We start from the raw sequence: 12,451 nt of genomic DNA, 5'->3' as shown, positions 1-12,451 counted from the left end.
CATGGAAAAGGAAGGCTGGGAAGTCTTCCTGGGGGAGGTGACCTTTGCCTCTTCAATTGAATAGCAGTCCCAAAGCTCACCATCTTGGCTTTAAAACTTCCCAACCTTGTAGGCTTAAAGGGGCCTTAGTCACTTTCACCTATCCAAGTGAAAGTGTTAGTTGTTCAGTCGTGTCTGACTCTGACAATTTGTGACCCCCATGGACAAAAGCCCACCAGGCTCCTCTGTCCACGGGGATTCTCCAGGCAAGAATACTGGAGTAGCTTGCCATTCCCTTCTCCAGGGGCTCTTCCTGACCCAGGGATCAAACCCAGATCTCCTGCATTGCAGACAGATTTATCTGAACCACCAGGGAAGCCCATAGTCACACCTAAGGGTGGCTCCATAGCAAAGGGTTCTAAGCCTGGCATCATTCCTTCTTTAGGTCTGTGGTACAAGTGAAGAAGTTGGCATCATGTGGAGGTATAGATCCAAAGACCCAAAGACCTGAATGTGAGGAGGACCGACAGGGTTGGCCAAGGTCTCCAGAAATCCTGGCTCCACCCCTTCTTCCCAAGCCATGTGAGCTTGGGACAGGTTACTGACCACTCTGTACCTCCATTTGCTCATCTATAAAATGGGTGTCATGGTGGCTGTTGAAGTCGTGGGGACTGAGTTGGGGGCAAGGAGTCTGTCCTTTTGTAAGTTTTCATTACAAGTGATTTGTTATGTTCTGCAAGAGTACCACCAATTCTGTAGGTGTGGCTGAACTGGCTCCTTACTGAAGTGATCAAAACTGCTAAAGGGGCTCTGTGGGCTCCTTGGGGGTTGGGGTGGGAGTGGGGGTATGGGTGGGGTAGCCAGGTTCTGAATGCCTACAGGATGGGGCCCAGCACGGTGCTCGGCTTTGGCCAGGCCTGATGGGGGCTCCCAGGTGAGTCCATGGTAAAGAACCCTCCTGCCAATGCAGGAGTCCCAGGAGATCCGGGTTCCATCCCTGGGTCGGGAAGACCCCCTGGAGGAGGAAATGGCAGCCCACTCCAGGATTCTTGCCTGGAGAGTCCTATGGACAGAGGAGCCTGGTGGGCTGCAGTCCATGGGGTCACAAAGAGTCAGACACGACTGAATCGACTTGGCACACACGATGAGGGTGGAAGGTGACTCTGTCTACTGACCTCTGATGGGTTCTGCAGAGTGTCAAGTTCTCCCAAAACATTCTCCTCTCCAATAACCCATGGGTGCCTGAATGCCTGCTGTGGGCCAGGGTCCCTTTCTCCCTTAAAACTGCAGAAACCTTGGGGAAACTGAAGTTTTGAGAGGTAAACATGCCAAGCCAGCCAGCAAATAGCTGATTCACGACTGGCACACAGCTCTGCCTGTCTACACAGCCTCAGCTAGTAGGTAATCATGACCCTAGGATGGAGAGGGGCTCTGTGGGTCAGCTGCCTCCTCCCTTTTGCTTGAGCCTCAGTGATAAGTAGGTGTTTACTAAGCTCTTTTTTCTGGTGTCTTCTGGGCTCACATCTAGGTGCACCCCTTCTGCTAAGAGGGTTCTATTTAAGAGTGAGCCAAATGGAATGGGTAGTGGAAAGAATATGGAGTCTGGAGTGAGAAGGATGGGTTAGAGTCCCAGAGACCCTGGGAAAATGCTTTGCTCTAGGAGCCTCGATTCCCTCATCTGGTAAATGGGAAAACGAATACCAATGCCTTCAATAGAGTATGGGCTAATTCATATTGCACGCCCAGGACTGTGTGGTACATAAATGCTCAAGAAAGGTGTGAGACGGTAGCATTTCCCTGCTTCAAACCTGTAGTGGAGTCTACACACAGTTTGTGAGTCCTGATCCCTGGTCCTCCAATCTCTTCCATTGTTTTCACCTACCGCACTCCTCTGTCCTTCTCTCCCCGTTTCCGCATACTCGCTATTCCAGCCACACTCCCCTTCTCTCCCTGGACAAGCCATGATCTTCATGTTATCCATTCTCCCACATTTTCCTTTGTCTTTCTACATGGATTCACCTAGAAATAATCGGCAAAAGGGCATAAAGTCGTACACTCCAGCTCTCTTTCAGACCTTTCTTTTTCACTTGTCTCCCTCCTCCCGACCTATGTAGATCACTCTCCCAGCCCCTTGATCCCCATGTTAACAAGTTGTGGATTTCTACATGTTCATGCAATCATAAACAAAATGCATGCAGATAACATTCACAGCTAAACACACACCCGCACCTACCCATATGCCCATTCCCAGACTGGGTTGGTTTAGTGGCTAAGACTCTGTGCTTCCAACGCAGGGGACCTGGGTTCGATTCCCGGTCAGGGAACTAGAGCCCACACGCCACAACTAAGAGTTTGCATGCCGTAACTTAAGCTGCCCCATGCCACAACCAAGACCTGGCATAGCCACGTATGTAAATAAATAAAAGTCTGATGCAAAGAGATGACGGAGCAACATCCTCTCCATGACATTAGACCACGGGTCTAAATGTGCAATGGTACAACCAGATGAACGGTTATTTTGTTTTAAAGCTAGCTGGTTGTGTAGGTTTCACTAATTAAACCATCACTGCCTTTTCCCAACTGCACTGAAATGCCTTCTCTTCCACATAATGGATCCTCGTGGCTATGTTGATCCAGTTCTGATCTCTCTGTCCTGTTCCACTGGTCTGTGTATTGCTTCCTTGCTGACAGCTTTTGGATTTTATTATAGAGGCCTTACTACGTTCTAATGATGGTCTCTAATAAGCCACATTCTTCCCCAGTATTCTCCTTCATAGGATCTGGTTATTGCTGTGTCTTCATTCTTCTCCATGAACTTTGAAACAATTTTATTCAGTGGTGGTGTTGTCACTCCAGGATCTCAGCAACTTACTTGGAGTCAAGCTATCCCACTGGGGAACAGGAGATATTTGTTGAATGTTGTTGCTGATCTTTTCCTTCCCTAATGTGTCTTATTCATCCACCACCAGGACTAGAAGAGGTATTGGATAGTAATATTTAGTCCAAAAGTAGTTAACATGAAAATGGGTACAGAGTAGACAAACCTAACTAAATAAAGTTTCAGAGATGCTGAGACACTTGGAAAGTTGTCAAATTTGAGATCCATGAAGCAAAGAGATGTCATTCCTATATTCAACACCTATTTCTTTTTCTTTTTTCTTTTTTAAATATGTCTTTAATTGGAGGATAATTGCTTTACAATGTTGTATTGGTTTCTGCCATCAGTTCAGTTCAGTTCAGTCACTCAATCATGTCCAACTCTTTGTGACCCCATGGACTGCAGCACGTCAGGCTTCTCTGTCCATCACCAACTCCCAGAGCCTGCTCAAATTCCTGTCCATTGAGTCGGTGATGCCATCCAACCATCTCATCCTCTGTCATCCCTTCTCCTCCTGCCTTCAATCTTTCCCAGCGTCAGTCTTTTCCAATGAGTCAGTTCTTCTCATCAGGTGGCTACAGTATTGGAACTTCAGCTTCAGCATCAGTCCTTTCAATGAATATTCAGGACTGATTTCCTATAGGATGGACTAGTTGGATCTGCTTTCAGTCCAAGGGACTCTTAAGAACCCTATGAACAGTATGAAAAGGTTTCTACCATACAAGAGTGAATCAGCTATAAGTATACGTATGCCCTCTTCCTCTTGTGACTTCCTCCCACCTACCCACAGCACCCCTCTAGGTCATCACAGAGCACTGAGCTGAGCTCCCTGCAACACAAATTTCTTGAACACCTACTGTGTACCAGATCTTATTCTAGGTTTGGGGATATACTGATGACCAAAGCCCAGACAAAAGTATGCTTTTTAGATTGTGACAGTGGTATTGTGTTCATTATTTTTCAGTGTCATCGATATTGTCATTATGCTTAAAATAAAGAGTCCTTGTCTTTTAGAGATGATACTGAAATATTTACAGATAAAATTATATAACATCTAGAATTTGTTTCTAAGTAAGCTCAGAGTGGGAGGAATGGATAAAAAAATAGATGAAACAAGATTGGCTGTGAATTGATAATTACAGAAGCTCAGTGATGGTTTAATAAGGATTTATTACACTATTCTCTCTACTTTTATCTATATTTGAAATATTCCATAATAAAAATGGTTTAAAAATGCATCCAGAGCTTATTACATTTCAGGCATTGTTCTAATTGCCTTTCATCTATTAATTCATCAAATCTTCAAAATAGTCCTGTCTTAGATCAGTTTGAGCTGCTATAACAAAATACCATGAACTGGGTGGCTGAAATAACAGATACTTATTTCTCATAATTCAGGAGGCTGGGACGTTCTAGATCAAGGTGCCAGCAGATTTGGTTTCCGGTGAGAAGCATCTTCCTCACAGATGGCCATCTTCTTGCTGTGTCCTCACCATAAGGGGGGTGGGGGGTCAAGAAGGGGAGAAATAGCCCTGATCTCTTCTTATTAGGATAGTAATTCCATCATGAGACTTTGCCAAATACTATCACATTGGGGTTAGGGCTTCAACATATGAATTTGGGGGAGTCACAATTCAGTCTGTATTAAGCCTTATGAGGTAGATATTATCATCCCAGATGAGAAAAATGCAGCCCCACAAGATTCAGTAATTTCCCCAGGATCATAGTTGGTAAGTGGTAGAGCCATCTGGTCCCACGGCCCTGCTCTCAAACTCTATGTCCGACTTTCACATCTTCTTCATCTACTGTTCATTCCAATGAGCCTTTAAATGAATATATATGCATAGCTATTTAATGTATCAGGAAGGGCTGTGAAAGTTATAAAATAAGACTGGGGAGAGAGAAAGGCTGCTGGTAGAAGAAGATGGGACTGAGGATGCGGAGGGTGGGACTTTCTTCAGTGAGGATGAAGAGGGGGGAGGCTGTATGGATGAAGAGGGGGGAGGCTGTATGGGGCCAGATATTCAAGCAGTTGTGCTGTGCTTAGTCACTCAGTCATGGCCGACTATTTGCTACCCCAAGGACTGTAGCCCGCCAGGCTCCTCTGTCCACAGGGATTCTCCAGGCAAGAATACTGGAGTGGGTTGCCATGCCTTCCTCCAGGGGATCTTCCCAATCCAGGGATCGAGCCCAGCTCTCCTGCATTGCAGGCAGATTCTTTACTGTCTGAGCCACGAGGGAAGCTTTATATTCAAGCAGAGGGACTGGCAAAAGCAAAGATCTGAGACCAAAATAAGAAGGTTGGTGGGGCTGGAGCCCAGCCCATGGGGACAAGAACTGGAAAAGCAAGTGGAGGTCCAGATCTTACTGCAGACTGTAGTAAAACACTATTTATAGGTTCAAACAAAAGAGCTAAAATATCTTAGTAAGATCAAAATGATTTATTGGATTTATTAGCGCAATGATCATTTAAATACATTTTCCTACATTTTGCAGTGCTAAATTCATCTATAACAGAAGGATAATTTAATTCCAAAGGCAAATTAACTGCTCTTTGCCTTCTCCCAAAGTCACCCACTTTTGATATTTTTTTGCATAACTTGATTCAATTTTTTCTGCTCTTGCCACATTTTCTCCAGCTCCTACATACTTTTTTGGATGGTTATAACATTATTATCTTATTATTAGTTGCTAACCGGGGATAATTCACTTTTCCAATGGATCCATGCTGCTTATAAAATGCCAAATCAACGGGGAGCATAGGAAGTAAGTGGTTAGTGACTTCTGATAGCTGGAGTAGACAGAAAACTGTTTGTTTTCTGGAGACCAGGGTGGGAAGCAGGCATTGATGACCTCTGATAAGTTGAATTTACCTGTGGTCCAACAGTCCAAATGTCAGAAGAGCATCCATAAGGCAGATTCTCAGAGTACAGGTGGTGATAACTGCTTGTATCAAACTCATATTGTGTGTGCTTAATATTTTGCATGATCTCTGCTAGTTTGAATTTGCAGGTATCTGACAACATCAAGTTCAAAGGATTCTGTAGATAAAATGTGCCCAAACACAATGTTTCCCTTGAAAAATAGCTGGTGATACACACATTTGCAGTGAAGCCTTCACACACTTGGGACTTCCCTGGTGGTGCAGTGGTGAAGAACCCATCTGCCAGTGGAGGAGATACAGGAGTTGTGGGTTCAATCCCTGGGTCAGGAAGATTCCCTGGAGAAGGAAATTGCAACTCGCTCCAGTATTCTTGCCTGGAAAATTCCATGGACAGAGGAGCTTGGTGGGCTACAGTCTATGGGGTGGCAAAGAGCAGACATGACTGACTGAGCATGCAGCGCTTCACACGCTGCAACAAAGGGCAGAGGGAAATGGACCAGGAGTCACCCACGAGGGGTTCTGAGGCCATTTTTCTTGGTGTTGGAGGACAGTTTGTTGAATGAACTTCAGGAGGCATGAGGGAGGCATATGGGAATGGGAAGGGGGATTTTAAGAAATATTACTGCAAATGATGTGTCCCCTTTATAGTGTTTGAGAAACATAATTAAGTCATGTTGAGTCATCTTGAGTTTTTGGTTGCTGGATTGATCCTTTGCCTCTAACACCTCTTTGTGACCTGGACCACCTCTGTCATGGTTTCAACAAGGCTCAGAGGAGTGGGTACAAGGGAAAGCTGGTCTGAAAAGATGGTAAATTGGCCAAAAATTTGTGGAAAGTTTATGCCAAACTATAAATTTAGACACTAGAATTTTTCTTTTGGTTTTAGATGTTGGGCAAAAAAGTCAGAAAAAAAAACCCAAAAACAAAACAGTTCTAGATAGAGTCAAGAGACTTAGGTATTAGGCTTTACTTTACTAGCTGGTCCCTTCCTTCATTCAATATATGATTGAGTGAGCAGTTCTATCTATCTGCCAAGTCTGAGCTAGGTGCAGGGCATATAAATTATTCATCTTGGTAGGTAACTTTGAGCTGTGTGTATGTGTGTGTTTTGGCCATGCCATGGGGCATGTGGGATCTTCGTTCCCTGAACAGGGATCAAACTTTGGGCCCCTTGCTGTGGAAGTGCCAAGTCTTAACCACTGGATTGCCAGGGAAGTCCCTGAACTGTGCGTTGAAAGGTGGATAGGAGCTTACAGACAGAGAAAAAGGGAAGGGAATGTTAGGCAAAGACACCTTTAGATTCTTAAAATGGCAAGGAGTCTTCCAAATGTAGAGAGCAGGTTAAAGACCTCAAATCTAGGACATGTGTAGTTATGAAAAAAGAGTGATTAATTTCCCTATTGTTGGCATTAAGGATGTTTCCATTTTATTTATTTAATTTTTAGATTTAAGTTTTTTCTTTTCTTTTTTTGTGTTGTTAATAATTTTCTACATCAACTTAGAAAAATGTTGTATATAATAAGTGAAAGTGCACAGTAAAGTTTACAGTTAGCATGAGTTTAAGGGAGTTCATTAGCCATTGTCTTATCTTTAAAAGCTCAAAATAACCTTAGAAAATCTCTAAAATCACAGTGATAGGAAACCAAAATAAATTAATTCTCAGTAACTCAAAACAAGAAGGATGTCTGCATTTTAAATGATTATAAATAATGCTGAGGAGTCAATCCTAAAGGAAATAAACCCTGAATAGTCACTGGAAGAACTGATGCTGAAGCTGAAGCTGCAATACTTTGGCCACCTGTTGCGAAGAGCTGACTCATGGGAAAAGACCCTGATGGTGGGAAAGATTGAAGGCAACCAGAGAAGGGGGTAGCAGAGGATGAGATGGTTAGATAGCATCACCAATTCAATGGACATGAATCTGAGCAAACTTCTGGGAGATAGTGGAGGGCAGAGGAACCTGGCATGCTGCAGTCCATGGAGTTGCAAAGAGTTAGACATGACTTAGCTGCTGAACAACAACAACAATGAACATTTTCATGCATAAGTGGTTTCTGGGTTTTGTCTTAGGTAGACTCCTAGAAGTGAAAATCACAGTGAATTTCAGTGAGAGAGTGACCTGGTGGACTCTGCCCTGTGACTCTGGCCAAATCGCTCGTCCTTCTGGGTTTGTTTTCCTAGCTCTCAGAACATAGATCCCAGGCACAAAAATGACTTTTCTACCTTTAATGTCAGACATCTAATGGCACACCATGAGTGAATGCCAGGGTGAAAAAGATCCAGAGGGGAGGAGGTGGCAGAAAGCCTCTCGTGGGGCCCTGGACCTAGCAGCAGGTGGTCAGTGACTTCACCTGTGCCCATAAGTCCATCCAACAAACATTCATACAGACACTTAGCATGTGCCTGGCAGTGCTATGGAACCATGTGTTCACTCTGCTCAGTAGTCTATTCCCATAGTTTACTTCCTCATAGTAAGTTCTTCCTCATAGTAAGTTAACTGCACATTAACTAGGGTGTCAAATGAAAATGACAACATGAGGGTTCAGTGGCAGATGAAGTTTGGGAACCTGTGTTAAAGGGCTCTCAACAGGCTCCAAGGGCTGTGGGACTTTATGCTTTTCCTGTGCCCATGTGCTTTGAGGATGCCCAAGAAGGGGACATGGAATTCGGCTGTCTAGTGTCATGTGACTGTAGGACTCTTTCTGCTGAAGCATCTGGGGCTTCCTTAACCTCTCCCAAGTACACATCTTCCTCTGCAGCCCACTGCCACCGTCTGCTGTGGGCATTTCCCTGCCTTGCTGGTCACTGTAGCCCTGTTCCTGTCTGCAGCCCAGCCCCAGGCAAAGCAGAGTCAGGATTCCAAAACTCTTGTACTTCACTTGAGCTGTACACTGGCCCCACAAGCCAAGATACAGGAAGCAGAGAGAAATCTCATTCTCTAGGCTGTTCTGCAACACCAGACAGAGGTTAAGGGGGCTTCCCTGGAGCCAGCCAGCTGCTCTGAGTCTGGGGTCACCATGCCCTAGTTGTGTGACCTTGGCCAAGTTGTCTCACTCACTGGGTCTCAGTTTGCCCATCTGTCAAATGGAGAGGATGATGCCTCTTCCTCTAGGGCAGTGTTGCTGCAGAAACAGAATGAGACAAAGCATAGACAGTGTTTAGCAGGGCACATGGGAATCAGAACCTGCTGCTGCTGCTGCTAAGCCACTTCAGTCGTGTCCGATTCTGCGACCCCAGAGAGGGCAGCCCACCAGGCTCCCCCGTCCCTGGGATGCTCCAGGCAAGAACACTGGAGTGGGTTGCCATTTCCTTCTCCAATGCATGAAAGTGAAAAGTGAAAGTGAAGTCGCTCGGTCGTGTCTGACTCTTCGCAACTCCGTGGACTGCAGCCTACCAGGCTCCTCCGTCCATGGGATTTTCCAGGCAAGAGTACTGGAGTGGGGTGCCACTGCCTTCTCCAGGTAACCATAATCATTATTACCTAATTTAATAACGACACTTACAGTAGGCGATCCAAGGGCCTCCAGAGACACTCCCTGGTATTTTTTACCTCAAAATTGAAATAGTTACATCACCTGGCTGTCTCACTCTCACAGGTTGGGTCCTTACTGGGGGCATTTTCTTGACATCATGAAAGGCAGAATGCAGTAGTATCCCAGGGTTTGCCAAAGCACAAATGTCTGGCATGGGTATAGTACTTCATAGCATATGAAGTCCTTTATTCTACTCAGTACATATCTATCCCACACACCCCTCTAGTGCTTTACAGCTTATGCATCGTGAAGTGTCTGCTGGGGTTTAGTGATGCTGACCCTCGACTCATAGATGAGGACATGGAAGCTGAGCAAGTCACACTTGGGCTCTGCGTCTTGGGTGGCCCTGGGGGGATTGTCTGATTCTGACTTTGCTCTAGTCCCCTGGGCTCTGCCTCCTTGCTCTCCCTCTGCTTCCAGCAGAAAATGGAGTCTTCCTGAATGAGGCTCGGGAACGCTGCCACCGTTCAATGAGCTAGTGGTGAAATTGGAAACTCTAGGCTGGTAGCAGAGGGAAAAAAAGTCAACCTTTGATTCATGGGCAGGAGAATCAGTGAATGGGGAAGACTCATTCTGCAGTAACCGGAGAAAATGTCTGAGTGGTACGTCCTTTGAGCAGAGTCCATTCCAGAGAGAGCATGATCATGCTAGTGGAGAACTCAGCCCTCCTATTAACTTCTGGAACCAGACCAGGGAGGTGAGGGAGCGCTCCTGGACTCAGAGCAGACAGATCTGAGCTCAGATCCCAGAGATGCTGTTGGAGCAACTCTGCTGACACTCATTGGGAAGTGGGATATTTGTTATCACAGGGGTCCCCAGAACAGGGTGTCTAAACAGCTCTTAGGAGCCAGGCACAAAAGAGGGGCTTGCAAAATGCAAACAACTGAAAGATTCTTTTATTAGGGTTGAATGGGGAGAATTTTGTTTCTTTAGGAGATGGGAGTAAAATCTATCAGTTGCCTCCACTGGTCTTGAGTGAATGAATGAGTTGATTTCTACAGTATCAAATCTGATTTCTGGTTGGGAGTGAGAAACTAGAGTCCTGAAACTGTTTCTAAAGGTGGTAATTCACAGGTCTAACAGGTTACCATGCACCGGGGGCTTTCTCAAACAGTCTTTCATTTGCTTTTCATAAAGACTCATTGAGTTGGGCATTATGATCACGGCAGGTGAGGTCTCAGGGATCAGAGAGGGGCAGTGATTTTTCCCAGGTCACACAGCTTGTACATGGTAGAACTAAGCCTCCAGTCTGCATCTGCTTTCTCCAAGTCCCCAGCTCCTTCTCATGCTACACTTAATTTGGGAGAAAATGGAAAGGCTTGGGAATAGTGGAGGAATAATATTATATTGTACTGCATACTGGAAGAAAGAGAGTTCTATTGTACTGTGGTTATAGAAGTTTCTTTAGACCTTTTAGACAAGTGAACTTCTCGGCAAACATGCTTTGCGATATGAAAACAGCTAGACTGTAGCGAGAAAGCATAATCACCAATTTTGTGGTCTACACTTCAGCTCCCCAAGTTCAGGGAGGCTTCATCAGTGTACTGGGAGGATTGCAAGAAAGCCTACCGGCCTGAAATGGAGTGACAGTAATTAATAAAGCTGGTTTGTGTGAGGAGCTTCGGCTTGCCAGGTAAGCAGAAAAGGTTGTTCCCTTTTTTTTTTCTAATAACTGCTCCCACTGTGCTCTACTGAGCTTCATCTTTCTTGCTGGTTTCCTTCAGGACTCCTCAGGCCCATTCCATAACTTTCCAATCACTTTGAGTTATTAAAAAGAATAATTTAATTTTGGTTATTAAGACTCAATCTTGTTCATTTTAAACTGTCAATCTCATATGAAATTTGGTGCTTCCCCCTTGGGTCATGTGTGTATGCATATGTGTGTGTGTGCATGCCTATGCATGTGTGCGTGTGCGTGCCTGTGCATGTGTGCGTGTGCATTGTCTGAACATCATCTCATCTTGTGATTGCATGATTGCAAATGGAGAGTGGGCTGTGTCTGCTTGGGTGGCTCAGACCTGCTGCTCCCTCTGCAGACAACCCTGTGTCAGAGATGGTGAGTTTGTCACACACAGACACACACACACCATGATTTTGATATATTTCTTTCCAATGCACAATAGCTCAGCTCCCTTTGTGAGGCTGGTATCCAAGGGCAGGCTCTCTAGGGAGGAGGTGCTGGTCAGATGTAACCCAGCCTAAGACATTCCCCTCCTTGTCTCTGTTCTCCCCGGCAACTGGGGGTCTGTCTTAGAGCTCGGAATCCCAGGGCTCTGGATCATGGGAGTGGCTTAGCACATTGACTTGCTCACCTGCTCTGATGTCCATTCAAGCCAACAGATGCCTGAGTCTTTGGTGCACCCAGCGCTGGGCACTCCCCTCTCTGCCATCTCCTCTGTCTCTTTCTTCATGCACCTGGGGGCTGTCTAACCTGGAGGCACGAGATGTGTGGCATGTTCAATGGCTCAGAACAGTAAGAGGAGGAGACTTGCTTATCCAGGGAGAGGCAGGTGCATCAGTTTCAGGCACCTGCACTCAGCACTCCAAGCCCAGCCTTCTCCCTTGCATCTCTCACTAGGAAATGCTACCCTCCCAGGTTGGTGTCTCTTGCCCCTGGGACTATGGGAAGTCTGAGGACTCCAAGAATCAGACTGTTTTTGAGATAGCCCTGGAGAATTTAGTCATATGTTCATTTGGAACCCACCAGTAGGAGGAGAGGTGGGCTGAGGGGCCCCCAGACTCACGGTATCCTGTTACACACAGTCCTATTTACAGAGCACCCAGACTGAGGCAGGTACTGTCAGGTATTTGATTAAGTAAGCATTTTCTGTTGATGTTGCTCACACCCCTCCCAGTGGGTTCATTATCCCCATTTTACAGGTGAGGTGCTGCTGCTGCTGCTGCTAAGTCGCTTCAGTTGTGTCCGACTCTGTGTGACCCCAGAGACGGCAGCCCACTAGGCTCCCATGTCCCTGGGATTCTCCAGGCAAGAACACTGGAGTGGATTGCCATTTCCTTCTCCAGTGCATGAAAGTGAAAAGTGAAAGTGAAGTCGCTCAGTCATATCCAACTCCTAGCAACCCCATGGACTGCAGCCCACCAGGCTCCTCTGTTCATGGGATTTGCCAGGCAAGAGTACTGGAGTGGGTTGCCATTGCCTTCTCCGACAGGTGAGGT

Source organism: Oryx dammah, unplaced genomic scaffold (genome assembly GCF_014754425.2).
Source record: "Oryx dammah isolate SB20612 unplaced genomic scaffold, SCBI_Odam_1.1 HiC_scaffold_11229, whole genome shotgun sequence".
Taxonomy (NCBI): Eukaryota; Metazoa; Chordata; class Mammalia; order Artiodactyla; family Bovidae; genus Oryx; species Oryx dammah.
Note: the sequence above shows the minus strand (reverse complement) of the source record.